Source organism: Cupressus sempervirens, chromosome 11 (assembly GCF_028749045.1).
Source record: "Cupressus sempervirens isolate cs-2001-9-10 chromosome 11, ASM2874904v1, whole genome shotgun sequence".
Taxonomy (NCBI): domain Eukaryota; kingdom Viridiplantae; phylum Streptophyta; class Pinopsida; order Cupressales; family Cupressaceae; genus Cupressus; species Cupressus sempervirens.
Genome location: NC_143128.1, coordinates 303,635,433 through 303,653,303, shown reverse-complemented (window position 1 = coordinate 303,653,303; position 17,871 = coordinate 303,635,433).

Here is a 17,871-nt window from a genome sequence, read left to right as displayed (position 1 = left end):
GGATGTAGTAGTAGTCGACTGAGCAACTCCAGAAGCTACTCCATTAGTAGAGCTTGTACTCCTAGTTCTTTTCTTCCTTGCTCTGGTCTATTCCACCCACTATTCCATCCTTTTGATTATCCCATGCATTAGGACCTTTAGGAGGAGTTGACACAATGTGAATCTTTTTTATTTTCTCGTAGGATGAAGGATGCATATAGGAACCATCATCTGCAAGATGAGAAACATCAACAGTATCACTATACATTGTAATTTCATCTAATTTTAGCTTGGACCACTACCTCCCCTTAGTATGATATTTATTACAACATCTGGCCCAGTAGTCTTCAATGTCTAGGACATGTCTGTGAGTGTACCCAAGCTTCAGATTATCTCTCACAAATTTTTTTGGGTCATATTGACATCTTATTACCTCATAATCAATCAATTTAGTCTTGTTCTCAAAACTTTTGATTAAATTTTAGGCATTGGATCTAGAAGCACAAGAATAAGGTCCTACCACTATTGGGAAGGAAATCTTGGCTATCTTCTTCACATTGGAAGATAAGGTGTTCACCTCCAGTATTTGTCTATATAGTTCAACAAGAACAACCTTATCTTCAGGATACCTAGGAAGCCTCTTGGGGAAACCATAAAATGCACCAATCCTTGGGTAGGAGAAAGATGAGAACTGGATGAAACAACATCCGAATTGGCTTACAACCAAAATAGATTTAGGTGAAAACCTTCACTTAGGGCAGCCTTGCAATTCCTGACACAACCTCATTGTAAAGGCATCATTAACCTTTACATATTCTTGAAATCTCCTTTGCAGCTATGGGTGGGGATAAGACTCATATACCTTCATATTTTCATCATAGTCTTCTATACTGGGAAGACCCAGCCAGAGGTGATGTGTGGCTAAGGCATATATTAGTTATGAAGACATATAAAACATTATAAATGCCTTAGTTGAACCTAGCCAAGAAGAAAGCTCTTCAAATATGATCTTAGCCCAATCGATCTACAGTTTGTCAGCACATATGGAATGCACCAAGAAGAAGTGGTATTGATGAAATCTAGGATTTCCTCCCTTCCTTTCAATATCAACAATGGTGCCAAGATGTCCACAATCTCTTTTTTTAAATTGTTTTCAAAAAGAGTCTTTGGAATTTTACTCTTTTTGGAACAAGGTGTTTAGAACCAAGTTCTCTGCATGTCTTGTCTTCTTAGAGTCTTCTTTTCATTAAACATTGATGCAAAGGAAGATAAGCCAATATCACAATATTTCTCTTTTGCTAGAATGCCAAATGTAGACTACACCAATGCTTTGTTTATAAACAACAAAATGGACCGATCAAGTAGTAATATTTACTTTGTCTTTGAATTGTACCATTTGATACATTCCTTTACCAGTTCTTTTGCTTGCACGCCCATGGGGAATCTAATAGCTTCAACTAATCCACCTTTTTTTAATTTCTAGGTTATTAAGTGAATTGGCTGAGAGTTTAGTCTTTTATGCAGATCGCCTAAATCATAGAACTTGAATGAGGTATCTAAGAACCTCTTGAATTCACTTTCCAGACCAATTAGATGATCATACCCTGATGCTCTAATTTCCATTAAGTTACAACTTTATAAAGGGGATAAACTACTCAATAAATAGCCATTATGACAATGGAGAATTATGCTTGGACAAAATTAGATCATATAGATGCAGAAATTCGAGCGTTGGCAACCACACGAATGAAGTAAATTGCAACCAATGGCCATAATGGTAGGATTTGTAATAAATTTGATAGTTTACAACTATTTAAAAAATTTCACTTCCACCCATAGATGGAGATTCGTAAATTCGATAATCATGTCATTTACTTAAAGCTCATATAACAACGAGACTAGCTAGTTTAATGATTTAGTTGATTTTGACTTAATGGGAACTCCCCTATTTACTTTAGAATCTAGATCAAGGGTCCACACAATAATTCTTCATATGTGGAGGAGAAAGCATAGTCTTATTTTTCCACAAGCTTGCCTTCTTTAAATTAGGATCATAATGCGGGCAATACTCCTTTGATACCTTGGGCACCTTGTATCTTTGTTTTCCATGGAAGGCTTCTTTGATTAATTTTACAACCTAACTTGGGGAATCCAACAAAATAAAATCATAACCAATGGCCGTAATAGTAGGATTTGTAATAAATTTGATAGTTAACGACTATTTAAAAATTTCCACTTCCACCCACAGATGGAGATTCATAAATTCGATAATCATGTCATTTACTTAAAGCTCATATAGCAATGAGATTAGCTATTTTAACAATTCAGTTGATTTTGACTTAATGGGAACTCCCCTATTTAGTTCAGAATCTAGATCAAGGGCCCACACAATAATTCTTCATATGTTGTGGAGTAAGCATAGTCCTATCTTTCCATAAGCTTGCCTTATTTAATTTGGTATCATAGCGCGAGCAATACTCCTTTGATACCTTTGGCACCTTGTTTCTTTTTTTTCGGTGCAAGGCTTCTTTGATTAATTTCACAACCTAACTTGGGGAATCTGATGAAATAGATTCTACCCATCGATCATTTAAACACTTGATTTATTTTATATCTGGGGTGTACCTTTACAACTGACTTCTCTGGAAGCATCTTTCTGGCATCTCTGTAGAATCTCTTTGTATTATACTTTCAAAATTCTTTACTTTTCTTGTCTTTGGAAAGGCAGTCTTGAATATTTCCTTAAGACAAAAAAACACCATTGAGACCTTCATTTTTTGAAGAGAGAGGCATTTCAAATAATTTTCCTTTGACTTGGCCTTTTATCTTGTATATATTCAAAATGAATTTTCCACTGTGGATTCATCATCTTAGTGATGCACATCAAAGGCCTGGATGAACTTCTCTATAACACTGCACCTGGGTCTACTTAATGCATGAAATCTCTTGAATGGAGCACGAGTTTTCTAAGCTTTGGGATTATAATAGGACAAGTTCGTTTCTAGTAGATGGTTACCTAAAAACATGAAGCTCCATTTGTCTGCACATAATTGAATTCTAGCTTTGAAATTTTGATTTGAGAGTTTCTTAGCTCTATGCCTTTTATCCTCTTGGTATTTTCATCGTAAAACAAGTGGGTGCATATCTGTAGATTCTATCATAATTTTATTCTTTAGATAACGATTGTATGAATTTTTCCAAAGATAGATAGTTAGCCGAATAGTTAAGAATCCGTAGGAATTATGCCTGCTGAGGTAAGAATAGAATTTCAAAAGCAAGTAAGACTCTCTTCTCATTGGTAATATGCTCAAATAACATTGCATGCATACCTAGTTCACCTAAGATCTTAATTCAGTAGAATGACAAGAATCCTGCATGGAGGTCTAAGTGGGAGTGGAGCAAGGGAAACCTGGAAAAGACACAAAGTGAGAGTCTTAGGAAACTTGATGGGAAGAGATCCACCTAGGGGTTGTCTAGACAAACCACTAAACATAATTGCAATGAATACCATCAAACTAGAAGCTCAAAAGAGATAGAATAAAAGTCTAGCAACAACTGGCTTTGACTAGGGACTCAAGAATTGCAATCGCCTAAGAAGGGACCCAGTATCTCTTGTTTCACACAACCATAACAAAAAACTTAAAAGGGAGCAACCACTAAGCTAAGCACACAATGGAAAGGAAAACTAGGCCAAGGAAGCAAGAAACAAAACAAGGAACACAACAGAAAGGAAAACCTACCTAGACTAAGCTCTAACTGCAAGTGTTACTTGCTCTCAATTGTGGATCTGATACAACTTCAAGTCTTGGCCATTGTAGGAAAATGATAAACCCTCTCTAGAAGGATGGGATAGGATGAAAGAGTTATTCTGATTCACCTGCACAACTTTGAAGGGACCTTTGCAAAGATAATTAAATTTATGATGCATACATTTGGGTTCATGTCTCTTATCCCATAGTAGGACCAGATCATCTTTCATGAATTTTCTTGGGCTTTCTTTCTTGTCAAAGAATATCTTCACACACTTTTGATGTTTTGTAATATGATCAACTAATTTCTTGCATTCCTCTTCTAACTTGGTGAGATACATAATTCACTTTTCCAAACCACCCTAAAATACTAGGTTCTCAATTGCTTGCTACAACTTAAAAATGGATAGCTCCAATAGTAGGGGAAGAGTAGCTTTGACTATGTATACTAGCTCAAATCGGGAAATGCTGATAGTTTTTTTAGGTGTCACCCTATCCACCCAAAGAGCTTCATGTAACTTCTTGTGCCAATCCTTTCGATTCTCAAATACCAGTTTTTTCATAATGTTGATTAAGTTTTTATTACTTGAATCTACCTGAACATTCCCTTAGGGAAAGTAGTCTGAAGAATGACTTAGATGGATGTTCTTGTCATAATAGAATTGCACAATCTCTATTGAAGAAAAGTATGTAGCATCAACCATGATAAGCTTTAATGGGACACTAAATTTCACAAGGATGCTCTCCTTGATTAATTTAGAGATGACTTTAGAGGTGGTTCTCTTGGTAGGTTTAGCTTCCACCCACTTGGTGAAGTAGTCTATAGCAGTTATAATGTGTATATGACCAATAGAGGAGGATGGATTGATTGGACCAATAAAGTCAATTCTCCACTATTGAAAGGGGCCTTAGACTAGGTGTGTGCACTGAGTTGGTGTACAAAAAAGTGGACACCTCCCCCCCCCCCCAAAAAAAAAGAAATTTTTTTAATAACTCGATTAGGTTATTAAATAATATAATTCAAAAAACCTGATTGAATTTTTTGAATTGTCTAAGTTAATAACCCAATCAGGTTTTGTAAACTATATATTATGACTATTGTCCACATTTCAAGGCATTTTTTAACCCTCAAACGAAAACAACAATGTGGATTATGGAGGAGAACACCAAAACTCGATCGATTTTAGCTTGAAAAATGGTTTTTGATTGCATTTCCATCCATGGTGCCCCACAAATGAGGTAAGTCTTCATTCTATTCATTGTTTATGTACATTTTTATCAAATTTTGTAATGAGGTTTTGTAATTTATAAGTTTTTTAATTGTTTTGTAATTTTTTTAACGTGGATGCATCAAGGAATCCAAGAAAACAAGGGAGAGAAGAAACACCACCTCCTACACAATCAAACCCTCCACTCATCACAACACATCCACAAAACATTCTGCCCATTGTGACACAATCACAAAACCCTCCAACTGTAGTGACACAACCATAAAACCCTCCACTCAATGTTCTCATTCAACAAATATTGCCTCCTATGAACCCTTCATGCATACAATTACATCATATAACTACTACACAAGAGGACCTCATAAATTGCCTCTCACAAAATAGTGCTAACATTACCCAAATGGTCAATAGGTTGCAGTCATCTACACTTTCTCACGACTCAAACCTAGCAAATATATTTGAAGAAATGGCCCAAAATGCAAATGAGGTGTCTAGGGAGGTTATGAAATGGGGTACATAGAGGGATAGGTGTCGTGCATTTTATGCCAATGGGTTATCATATCAGCAAGTGAAATACAAATACATAAAGAAAGGTACTATATGTTCTTTTTTCACCAACCCTATAGCTGACAACTCCCTATTACACACAACCAAAGCTTTTCCTTTTCATTGGTGCACTCATGCTAGGATGAGATCATGTTTTTGGAATAGGTGGTATATGGTATTTGATCTACCACCATGTAATAATTATGAGATGCCTCTATTTTTTTAAGAAAACTATATTGGGAGTTCATCCTTGGTGAGAAGCCAAATTACTTTGACATCTATCAGTTCCAAGGTAGAGGGAGAGGCTCTATGCAGGATAGACCTAGGGCTCATAGGGTGGTACCACAACATGAGAGGATATGTACAACACAAAAAACCATGTCTCATGTTGTGATCCCATCAATTGTAAAGGAATCTATTGATTTATAGACTCTTCATGCGACTGCATCAATGATAGATGTTATCATTGAGCATGGTTCTCTGTTAGGTGGTATTCCTTCACCTATGGCACCTTGACCATCATCAAATGCACCTTTAGGGTCATCACAACATGCAACAACTCCATCATCATCATCTATAGCACCAGGGTCATCACAACATGTGACAAATCCATCATCATCACCTTTGGCACCTCGATCATCACAACCTACGACAACTCCATCAACATAACCTGCACCACCAATGTAATCTCCTCTTGTGTCACCTGCACCACCAATGTAATCTCCTCTTGTGTCACCTGCACCACTAGTGCCATCTCATCTTGTGTCACTTGCACCACTAGTGCCATCTTCACTTGTGCCACCTGCATTGTCATCACGTACATCATTATAGTCTTTGGGGTCCAATCAACATTTTTGTTTTAGCTGTCTACACATGTGTGATGGGATAGATATGGAAGTGTTTGAGGATGTACTATCATCTCATCCATGTGTAAATTATGGGCATACTTGTTATTCATATGGAGGTGGGGATTTCACAATCACAAATGATTTCATGTCGATGGTCTTTAGTGGACAGGATACATAGGTTTGTTTGTTTGAGTTTTGGCATGATATTATTTAATCACCTAAATATTGTAAACAGATTTTATTTTATTTTATAGATCACTCTAGATTGATATGTGAAAAATATGCAATGCAGGGTGCAACAAGCAAAAAGAGAACACCACAAAGTACTCATTGTGCTAGGGGTGTGAGGCTAGGAGCAAGAACTCCCGAGGTAAAGTTTTTAAAATATTCTTAAAAGTACAATAATGCATTAGCTTAAAAAAATTATTTCTTAATTGGTATGACACTAACAACCCACTTATAGATCCTCTTCCATCTCCTACCATCATTGAAACCTTCCCATTCATCAAATCCATCCTATTCCCATCCACATCTCTTGCTCCTAGCATTACCCAAACCCAATCTAATGAACCTCATGAGTTTTGACATGATATTATTTAATCACGTAAATATTGTAAAAGTAATTTTTTCATAAAAAAATTATAGAGCACTTTAGATTGATATGTCCAAACAATATGCAATGCAGGGTGGAGTAAGTGGTATGAGAACACCACATAGTACTCGTTCTACTAGAGGTACGAGGCTAGGAGCAAGAACACCCGAGGTAAAAAAATTTAAATATTCTTAAAAGTACTATAATATATTGGCTTTGAAATATTTTTTCTTAATTGGTATTCTTAAAAGTATAGTAATAACTTTCCATCTCCTATCGTCATTTTAACCCTCCCACATTCATCAAATCCACCCAATTCCCATCCACATGTCTTGCTCCTAGCATACCCAAACTCCATCTAATGAACCTCATGAGTTCATCCTCCATATACCCATCTGCATCAAAGAACCTCCATTTCACATAGGGTGTCTTGTAGGAGTATGGAGATCATGAATCTCCACTTTTATTTCTTGACAAGGTACGAAAAGTTCATTCACATCTCTCTTTTCCTTCTTGGTCTCTTTGTTTTCAATTTAGACCTTGTAATCTTTTTGAGGCCCAATTTTTCCTATCTTTCAACTATCCTTCCAATATCATCCTTCAAGTCATTCTTGTGTCTTCTTGCCCTCCTATGATCTTCTTGTTATTATTGTGCATTCTTTCCATTTACAACATTACATCATATTTATAACAATACTCTTTACTATTTTATAGGGCTTGTTAGGGGGCTGAGATTTCTCAAATTGATGATGCCATGCTTTCTGCCATTAACTTTGGCCTTGAGAGTTGTGCGGTATCATAGCTTGCACACCTATCAAGTTTATGATTTGAGTTGAACTCATAATGTATCTTATTGATTCCTCTTATGTTATATTTGTTTCTTCTTTAGGGCACTCCAAATAGCTTGAGGTCTAGAGGAGAGGGAAGGAAATCAACAAGAACATTGAAACAAAAAATGATATTAAATACAAGTCAAGTTTATATTTTGAAATTTATTATGAATGAATGTATATACATGTACTCAATATTGATGAATACATGTTGACTCATTTGTTGTATATATGTAGAAATAATTTTGTTTTGTAGAGTTGATGAATGCAACTGAGACTGCCGATGTTGAGGCAATGGAAGAGGTAAAATTTCATATTTTCCTTCTCATAAATTTTAGGTTATAGTATGCATTTTTTCTATATAAATATTAACAGTTGTATTTACAAATGAGTACATGTTTTTTTTTCCTTTTTTTTTTTTTCCAGTTTTATAGTAATTATCAAAAGTTTGTCTTATTAACATGTGTTATTTATCTTTTACCTATTACAACACTCTTTCAGACTTCATGCAAATCCTTTTCCATTTCATTTTTTTAGGAGTCCCAAGCATCAAAGATAGGATCAAATACAACAGAGGCCAGAGGTATATATGCAGAGTCTTAGTTGAACCCTCTTGTGATTTCAATATGGATTGCTTGTGTGTGTGATAGAAATCCCTAATGCCTACTCTACAATTCTAACATTTTATCACTTACCATATAGGTTATGCTTCATACCAACATTGATTCATCAGTGGTTGTGCCTCCTGCTAGCACAGGAGATCTAACTTAGGTTGCAATATGTTTTTTTTTTGTTTTTTTACTCTATTTGGAATCCCTAATGCTACTCTATAAGCTAAAAATTTATTGCTTACCTATCACAAGACCTATCATTATCAAGCCTAATACTTCCATGGTCATAGTTATAAAACATGAGAAAAACAAACTTAAGGACTACAATTTTTTTGGTTGCTCAGGATGTTAATATTTTTCCTTCTAGAAAATCCATGAATGGTTGGACCCGAAATGTATAGAACAAGAAATTTGGGTACAATTTTTCATACTTCAAATTGATATAAAAAATGCTTGTCTATAGATTTTTTCTAAAATTCTAGGCATAAAAAAGATATGGTACACAAACAATATTTGAAAATTGGTCAAAGTGTTTTATGTGACCTACCTTGGACACCTGACATATTGCTTGATGAAATTGTGGCCCTGTATTTCCCTAGGAGGGTAACTTTAGGGAAAATCCCTCCATTCCTTTGGAATTTTATCCCTCAAGGCTCGAATCCCATTGGAAATTTCATCAAAGTTGATCAAACCAAGAATGTCCTGACATATAATGATGCCCATGTTCTTATAGCTATTAACCCAGGGGTGGAAATCCCTAATGAATTAACATTTGACATTGAGGGCCAATTTTATTCATGCCCTGTTACCTTCCTTGGAGGGTTCAATGTTTGTTTCTTGTGCAAGAAAGAGGAACTCAGAAGAAAATATTGTCCTCTTATTAAATCAAAGAGTAAATCTAACTACCCTAAAAAATATCCCAAGACTATTCATCCCAAGTTGCGGAATCAACCCTCACTAGCTTTTAGCTAGCAATTATAGGAGGAGCTTGATTCTCTCCAAGCTAAATTTGTAGCTAATGATAAAGAGGATGGTTTTGTCCATAACCTTCAACCCTTGATTATTTGTGGTCTCCCAAACATTAATACCATAAGAATTTGGTCTTTATGAACCCATGACCAAGACAAAGAACATGACATTGAATTCTTTACAACTTGCCCTTCAAAGATTTAGGAGTCTATCTTCCTCCAAGAGTAGGCCACACTCTATAATATATGGTAGCATTAGGCTAGATGGAGTTTCTTCCTATACAATGGGTATAAAGAGTAGTGGGGTAGGTTTTGAGACTTCATCGATGGTGGCACCCCCAGAGAAGGAAGATACTATAGACATGTCTAAAGATGTTGACTCCAATCATAATATTGGAAACAATTTAATGAAACTTCAAGATATATTTAAAGGTTTTGATAGACTAGTTGACTTTGAATTAATAGTAATTCCTACCAAATATGACATGCATCCTCTAGAGGTTCTCTCTGTCGGTGGATTGCAATACCTCCCCTAGACCCTCCCTACCTAGTGTGGAGGAAGTAGTGAATCCATTTGCTAATAACAATATAAAAAATTGACTTTGAATTAATAGTAATTCCTACCAAATATGACATGCATCCTCTAGAGGTTCTCTCATCGGTGGATTGCAATACCTCCCCTAGACCCTCCCCACATAGTGTGGAGGAAGTAGTGAATCCATTTGCAGATAACAATATACAGAATGAAGGAATTAATGTAGATGTGATCCCCTCAAGGAAGGTGAAGAGTTTGTCTTCAAAGCTCATAAAAAAAAAAAGACCAAGGAAGGAGAGTTTCTTAAATAGAGATGAGTCTAAATAGGAAGATTGTGATAATCAGGCAAAAACTACTAGAAAAAGAGGAAGGCCCTCATGATCCACTAATATACCCGAGGATAGAAAAAAGTAGAAAAAATAATTGCCTATTTGTTTTAAGAGTTCTGAATCCCCATAAGAGAATAACAATAACCTTGCACCATGATGGAGTTGAAACTAGCATCCTGGAATATTAGGGGACTTGAATCCCCAGATAGAAAATATATTATTTTAAGGTTTTTGATGGAAAATAAAGGAATTGACATCCTCGTGTTGCAAGAAGTTAAAGTTGTTGGTTTGGATTAGACATTTCCCTTAAGTTCATTTGGAGAGATGGAAAAGTATTCTTAATATCCGATGATAACGGTAAGGGAGGGGTTGTCATCCTAGTTGGCCCAAATTGGGATAGTAACATTATGGAGTGGGGAACCTCACTCTATCATAGGGTGGTTTGGATAAAATTTCAAGAAAATGATAAGGAATTTGGTATCTTCAATGTCTATGATCCAAATGAATATAAATATAGGATTGAGCTATGGAACTAGATCATTGAACTACCTAGCCTACCTTGGATCTTGGGTGGAGATTTTAATATGTTGGTGGCGTCATGTGATAAAATGGGAGGGAATAAGTTTGAATGGAAAGGAAATGAAAAATTATATTTGCAAATAATGGTCAATAAGATTGGAATTTGTGACCCTCTAGAGGAATCCAAAGATGACCATAAAGGAATCTAGCTCACTTGGTCCAATCTGTAGTGTGCTGCAAAGGGGATCTTTTATAGGCTTGAAAAATTCTATGCTAATAAGGATTTATTTAGATTTGAGTTAGGACCCTATGACACCTCAATCATGGTAGTCCCCTACTCTATGTCAAACCACCACCCTATTCTAGCATGTATATCTTATGCAGGGAAGATTGAGAATGACTAGGGCAAAGGAGATAGTTTCTGCCTCAACATCTTCCTACTAGAAGATGAAGATGTCAGAGGTGAAATTAAAATAATTAGTTGGTTTAACAATAAAGTAAAGGCTAGAAGATTTGCAATAGAATATTGGAACCAAAAAGTAAAATATTGGAAAGCCCTCTTCTAAATAGTTGGAAAGAAGAGAGCCATAGATGAGAGAAAAGAAGAATTATACTTGCAAAATGAACTCCTACAATCAGAAAAAATAAAATTACAACTGAATCTCGAGAGTGGTAACCTACAAGAAAGGTTGACTATTGCTAGTGGCACTTTGTAGAGATTACAACATCATGAAATTCAAGGAGCCAGGACTAGAACAAGGCTCAATTAGGTTAGTATGGGGAATAGACGGTCGAGATACTTCTTCAACATGCTCAAAGAAAAAGAAGCTAGGGTAAGGATTAACTACATCAAGGAAGAAACAATGAATTACATATGAAAGAGGAATATTGAAAGCATTTGAAAACTTCTATAAAAACCTCTTTACATCATAAGATATAGGCAATAATATGGAAGATGCCTTAAAGAAAGTTGTTGGACCATCCCCAAAAAACTTGACCCGTCAGACATCTAAGAGTTGAATATAGCTTTATCAGAAACAATTTTTTTGAGATTTGTACAAAGAATCAACAATGACAAGGTCTCCAACCCTGATGGATTGCCCATAATATTCTATAAGCAGAAAAATGAGTGGATAGGAAATGAGCCACTTTGATTGTATAATGAAGTATTCTCAAAAGGGTCACTAGGAGAGAATTAATGCTGGAGTTATTAAACTAATTCCCAATGAAGGAGACACGAGGCTAATAAAAAGTAATAGGCCCATAACCATCCTTAATGCATCTTATAAAATATTAGCCAAAATTCTAGCATCTGGACTAGAACATTTACTACCAAAAATTATTAGCAAAACCCAAACATGGGTTGTCAAGGGTAGATATATCTTGGAAAATCTAGTCACATGTTGGAAAGCTTTAGACTAGGCAAAGGAATCTAACCAACAAACCTATATGCTATTGCTAGACTATGAAAAAGCCTATGACATAATTGAGTGGGGATTCATAAAGATGACGATGATGCAACTGAGATTTCTAGAATTCTATTGCAATATGGTCCAAACTATATTTAAAGATGCAAATGCTAGTGTAGAAATCAATGGAAAAGGATCTAAACCTTTCACACTAACCATATTCATTAGGAAGGGCTACCCACTAGCACCTGCCTTATTTATAATTATTGTAGATGCTTTATAATGCATCCTTAGAGATAACAACCTTTGACCATGTGTAAAAGGTATTACTCTACCCAATCGAGAGTAAATCTCTAATATCCAATTTGTTGACGACACATCTACAAACATAATAATGGAGGAAAAGAATATTTAGAATCTAATGATGAAATTTGACCTTTTTTTTAAAGCCTTTAGCAGTAAAATTTCACTTCCAAAATCTATTATGCTAGGATGAAAAGAAGATCCCCCAATCTGGTACAATCAATATGGATTTGCATGGGGAGGGCCAAATCACATTGTAAAGTATTTAGGGATCCCCTTTTCTATATGCCCAAACCTAGGATAAATGTGGAGATGGGCAAAAAAAAAACTTGATGAAAGTTCAACAAATAGAATGTTAGATTCCTCTCCTTGGTAGGGAGAGTCCAAGTTTGTCAAAAGATTATTTCCTCATGTAGTATATATTATGCATCAACTTGGATGTTCAATCAAATTTAGATTAACTACTTAAAAAAATTTATAAGATATTTCCTACGATCAGATGGGAAGGGTAATAGGAAATCACATGCAGTTAGTAGCAATGGTGCAAAATGTTAGGGGGCTCAGGTCTTAAAGATCTCAGATTACAAGGGATCTCTTTAGCAGTAAAATGGATTGCCAAGGCCATTAACAACAATGAACCCTAGAAAATACTAATTAGGAATAATATATCTAGGGGGTATCCCTCTAAAGCCTCATACTAGAAGAATCTAAACATGTGTGATCTCTTGTTAGGAAACTTCTCAGTAAAGGTCAAATGATCTAATGTTTTTAGATCAATAAGGAAATATTGGGAAATGCCGAGTCCTTGTATTAATGCCAGTGGAGTAATCAACATAGATAACACAATATGTGAAGAAAAATCCATGTGGCATAATCTGAAACATGAGGAAAAACCCCTAGCTCTAGTACAAGGTTGTTTAGCTAAAAAGTGGGATACCTTGGGTATGTAGTGCCTACCCCTAGTTCACATTTTCTTTTTATTGCCAAACTCTTTTAGGCTAGTTTTATACTTGATGTTTAGTAGCATTACTTTCAAATTATCAGATATTGTTTTACATTCAGTTTATTATATAGTGGGATTACTTGGTACTCTATATTTCATGTATGTATGATGATTATTCAGTGTTTTCAGTTATCGATGATGATTAGTTAGATGGTTTATTATCACATGTGCTTTCTTATGGATACTTACCCCATACTGCATGTGTATGGTGTGCATGTTTGTTTTCTTTATGTATGGTGTTTCTGATGTGGTTAAGGAAGGGAGTCGTAGTCACCTGCTAGTCGGGATCTACACGATGCACCACTTCCTGCCATTGCTTGTTTAGCTTAAGAATATTGTGTCTATACATGCGTGGATTTTATGCAGGTTACAGGTACCAGGTATTGACTTCTCTGAATTGCTAGGATGAGCGTACCCTATCGCATTTTCTCAATGGTAAGAGAGGGGAGATAAATCTTAAGTCCAAATCCTAAACTCTTTAGCCAATTGTCCTAATTGGTAATTAGGACAAGTATCCGAGTTGAGTACCCTCCAAATGCGTTAGATGATGTTAATTCGTGATTATAACCCTTTGTTTTATTTAGTATGTGTTTTGCTATGATGGGTTGTCATATGTTGTTTTATGAGTCCTTGGTGTATTTTCTATTAATTAAGTTTAATTAATGATTTAATTTAATAGAAAATTATTATGACATTTTAATATTTTAATTATATTTAATTAATTGAGAAATTAATTAAATAAAAGAACTAAATTTAGAGATAAAAGTTTAAGTATAAATTTAGAACGTGGTAATATTTATTTAATTTAATAATAATATATATTTAGAGTTCATTTTTAAATAAATGCTAAATATTATTGTTATTTAAGTTAATTAAATATTTTATCAATTAAGTTTCTAAAATAAGTTAAAAGTAAAAGATATTAAATTATTAAAAAGATTTTAGATCGCATGATGCGAGCATGAGTTGAAAATAAAAGAAACTATTAAAAGATTAAAAAAGTGAAAATAATAATGTTGTTTTAATTTTATAAAGTGTGCATGGGTTTAAAAGTAATAAAGATTAAAAATAGAAGTCAAGTGGAATATTAAATAAAGTTATTTAATAATTCATTCAATGTGCATTAAAAAGATAAAGCAAAGATTAATACAAGTTAATTTTAGAGTTAACTCAGTTGAGCAAAGAGTCCTCTCGGGTGAACGCACAATTAGTGCCCCGATTTGAGGAGAAAACTCCTTATCACAACTTGGGGGTTCATTTTTCAAGGGACGTGAATTTTGAAGAGAAAATTTTGGACCGTGAATTTTGGAGACAGGAATTTTGGGGAAAAACTTTGGAAGCAAATTTCAGAAGGAGAATTCTAGGAAAGATTTTCAGAAGAAAGTTATTGAAGAGGAGCGAGTTCTCTTATAGTTTTTGGGGTTTGCGTATTAGCATCAGGTTCAGGTAGGGTTTGGTATCTTGACCCCTAATTGATTTAAGAAATTTAATATGTTTCTGTCTACTTTGTGATTGTAAGAACTTGTCTTCTCGAATGTGTGAATTCTTCGTTTTGGATCTTTTGCTATTCGATTTCATCTGTAAATCTAGATTGGAAAACTAATTAGAAAACCTCATTCGTAGGTAAAAAGGGAATTTGGATTAAATCAGGTTTTGGGTTGAATTAAAATTGAATTGAGAAATTTAATTTGAAAAAAATGTTTGATCTTGGAAATGAAAATCTTAGAATGAAATTCGATTGGTTCGATTTATTTTCCTGTCAGATTAAATTGTAATATTTTATAATTAAAAATAAAATAAATAAATAAAATTAATTTTTTTCTTTTATATATATGTAATAATAATAAATCATATATTATTAAACCTTAAATAATATTGAAAGGAATTGTGTATTAAATTTAGTATATTTAAAAAAGTTTATAAAATAAATAAATTTATTTTAAACTTTTTGCAAACATAATAATTAATGATAAAATAATTTATTGAAAAAAAAAATAATAAATATAAAATTGGGGGGGAATTTGACCCGCCCCCCTACCTGCCTGTCAGCCTGCTACATGTCGCAGTAAGTACTGTTGCGGCAGTAGTACTGCTATGACAACAGGTACTGCTGACGGGGCAGTACCTTGCTGCAATAGCGGCCTGTAGCGATTTAATATCGCTTTTTATATTTTGTTTTGTTTTGTTAGTTTTGTTATAATAAAGTTTTATATATTAAGTATATATATATTGATGCATTATTAATGTTTATTAACTATTATTTAATAAATGAATGTTAACCATAGTTGTTATTATTGAATTAATTAATGATTATGAATATTATTTATTAGAGTATTTTGTTAATAGAGATTGTTTACTAATTTATTTAATAGTTATTAAATAATTAATTATTAATTTAGCAAGATAAATTAGTATTGGGAGTAACAAAAACTAATAATAAATATCATAATTATATTATTATTTAAAAAATTGATTATTAATGAAATTGATATTATTAGTATTTTATTGCTCTCAAGTCATGATTTTCTAAGAACAAGAATGAGTTAACTCATAAGGTAAACTATGAAACTTAGTTACTTGAAATAAACATTAAACTGGAAAACTGGAACTTTACTTTTAACTCAAATAATGTGTTTTCTAGATTAAACCCAACTGTGACACTATGATGTTTTCCGTGTTCTATCTATGCTTTGGAGTATTGGGGGTTATTTTAGTGTTGACCAGTCCTAGGTTGTTACCAGAGGCTTTGAGGTTATGTGATTGTGATGTTATGATGATTTGGTCTCGATCTTTCTTAACCCGACCATGGTAATGTGATGGAGTGCTCTATGATATGGATGTTTTTACTGTTTGTTATTGCTTTCCAATTTCTTTGTGTGAAGCTGAGGTGTATATATTTGAGTTACTTGACTTAACCATGTTTGAGTCATCGATCAGTTTTACTTGGGTTGCTTTCCAGTTGCCTTGATGGGACTGAAGTGTTTTGCTATGCTCTTGATGATGTCATGTTGTGACATGTTTGACTTGACCATTTTGGAGTCTTCGATCAATTTTGTGTTTTATTATTGGGATTCTTTCTGGTTGCTCGTTGGAGAACCATTGGATATTGTGATTTATTATTGATGCCTTCGAATGCTGATAGAGATTTGTTGTGATCATTATGTTTATTATTTGATGCTATTCAGTTGCTCATGGAGAACTGATGTGATGATTGTGGATTATATTTGTGATGTTTTTAGTCGCTTGTATAGGACTGAGGTGATTTTATTATGATTCTTTGATTTGTGATTTCATGAGCCTAGGGTAGGTTATCTATGTGTAGTGTCGGGAAGTGGTTTGCAATGGGGGTCGGGGCCCTAAGAGGCTACCTGGAGAAACCCATTGTAAGTTGTTTTAATAAGTGAAAACATCTCACCTAAATACTGACTTAAATGAACCTAATAAGATAACTGTATGTTCTCTCCCATGCCTGGAGTGCTAGTATAGACTAGGATGGGGTAGAGAGAACACTTGGTTATGACCTTGCATTCCGTAGTATGCCTCGTCAGTACGAGAGGATACTAGTGGCCTCAGGATCACAGGGGACCCTAGATTCCTAAGGGATTGCTTGGGTAACTTTCGACGTGACTTCTGCGATGACACTTTCCCGCTTGCATGGTAGGTTTCCTACATGTCTTGTGTGCCTCTGGGTCTAGATGTCTATCTATGTTGGAACCTTTGAGTTAGTATACTTTTAGGATTTTCCAGACTTAGAGAGTACTTGTGTTTTGTGTTTTGATATCCTATTTGGGACTTAAGACTATCTCCTCAGCTCAGTGGGAGTGGGCCATTTAGGTTCCACGCGGTCGGGTGGTAGTGCTTTTTACTCTTACCATTGAGATCCGTCCGTGGTCACCGTAGCTAGAGCTTTCTTGGTTGGCTTTTACCTTCATTCTGTTCTTGGATTATTATGATGGATGGTTAGATCTTATGATGGATGTTTTATCATTATGGATGTATGGATGTATCATGTATGGTGAATGATTTCATTTATTTTATTGTACTTTGTATCATGGATTAGAGGGTGATGTATTTCTACTTTAACAAATGTATATTCTTTTAAGCCTTTCATACCCCGTGACATGTACAGTGGATGAATGAGCATTCCGAACTTAATTTGCTAAGAGGCATTCAGAACAAATGTATATTATATGGACATTGGGCTTTCTTATTATTCTTTCATGTGGATATGATAGTTGTTAGACTTAGGATTAATTTTTTTTTAAAATGTGACTCAATGTCTTGGGATCCTTAAGGAATGTAACCTGTTATGTATGTTTGTTTATGATTACATGTTATTGCTTCCGCTACTATGTGTTTGATGTGTATGTTATACATTCTTACTTTAAAAAAAAAAATGTTTAGCAAACTTAGTAAAACTT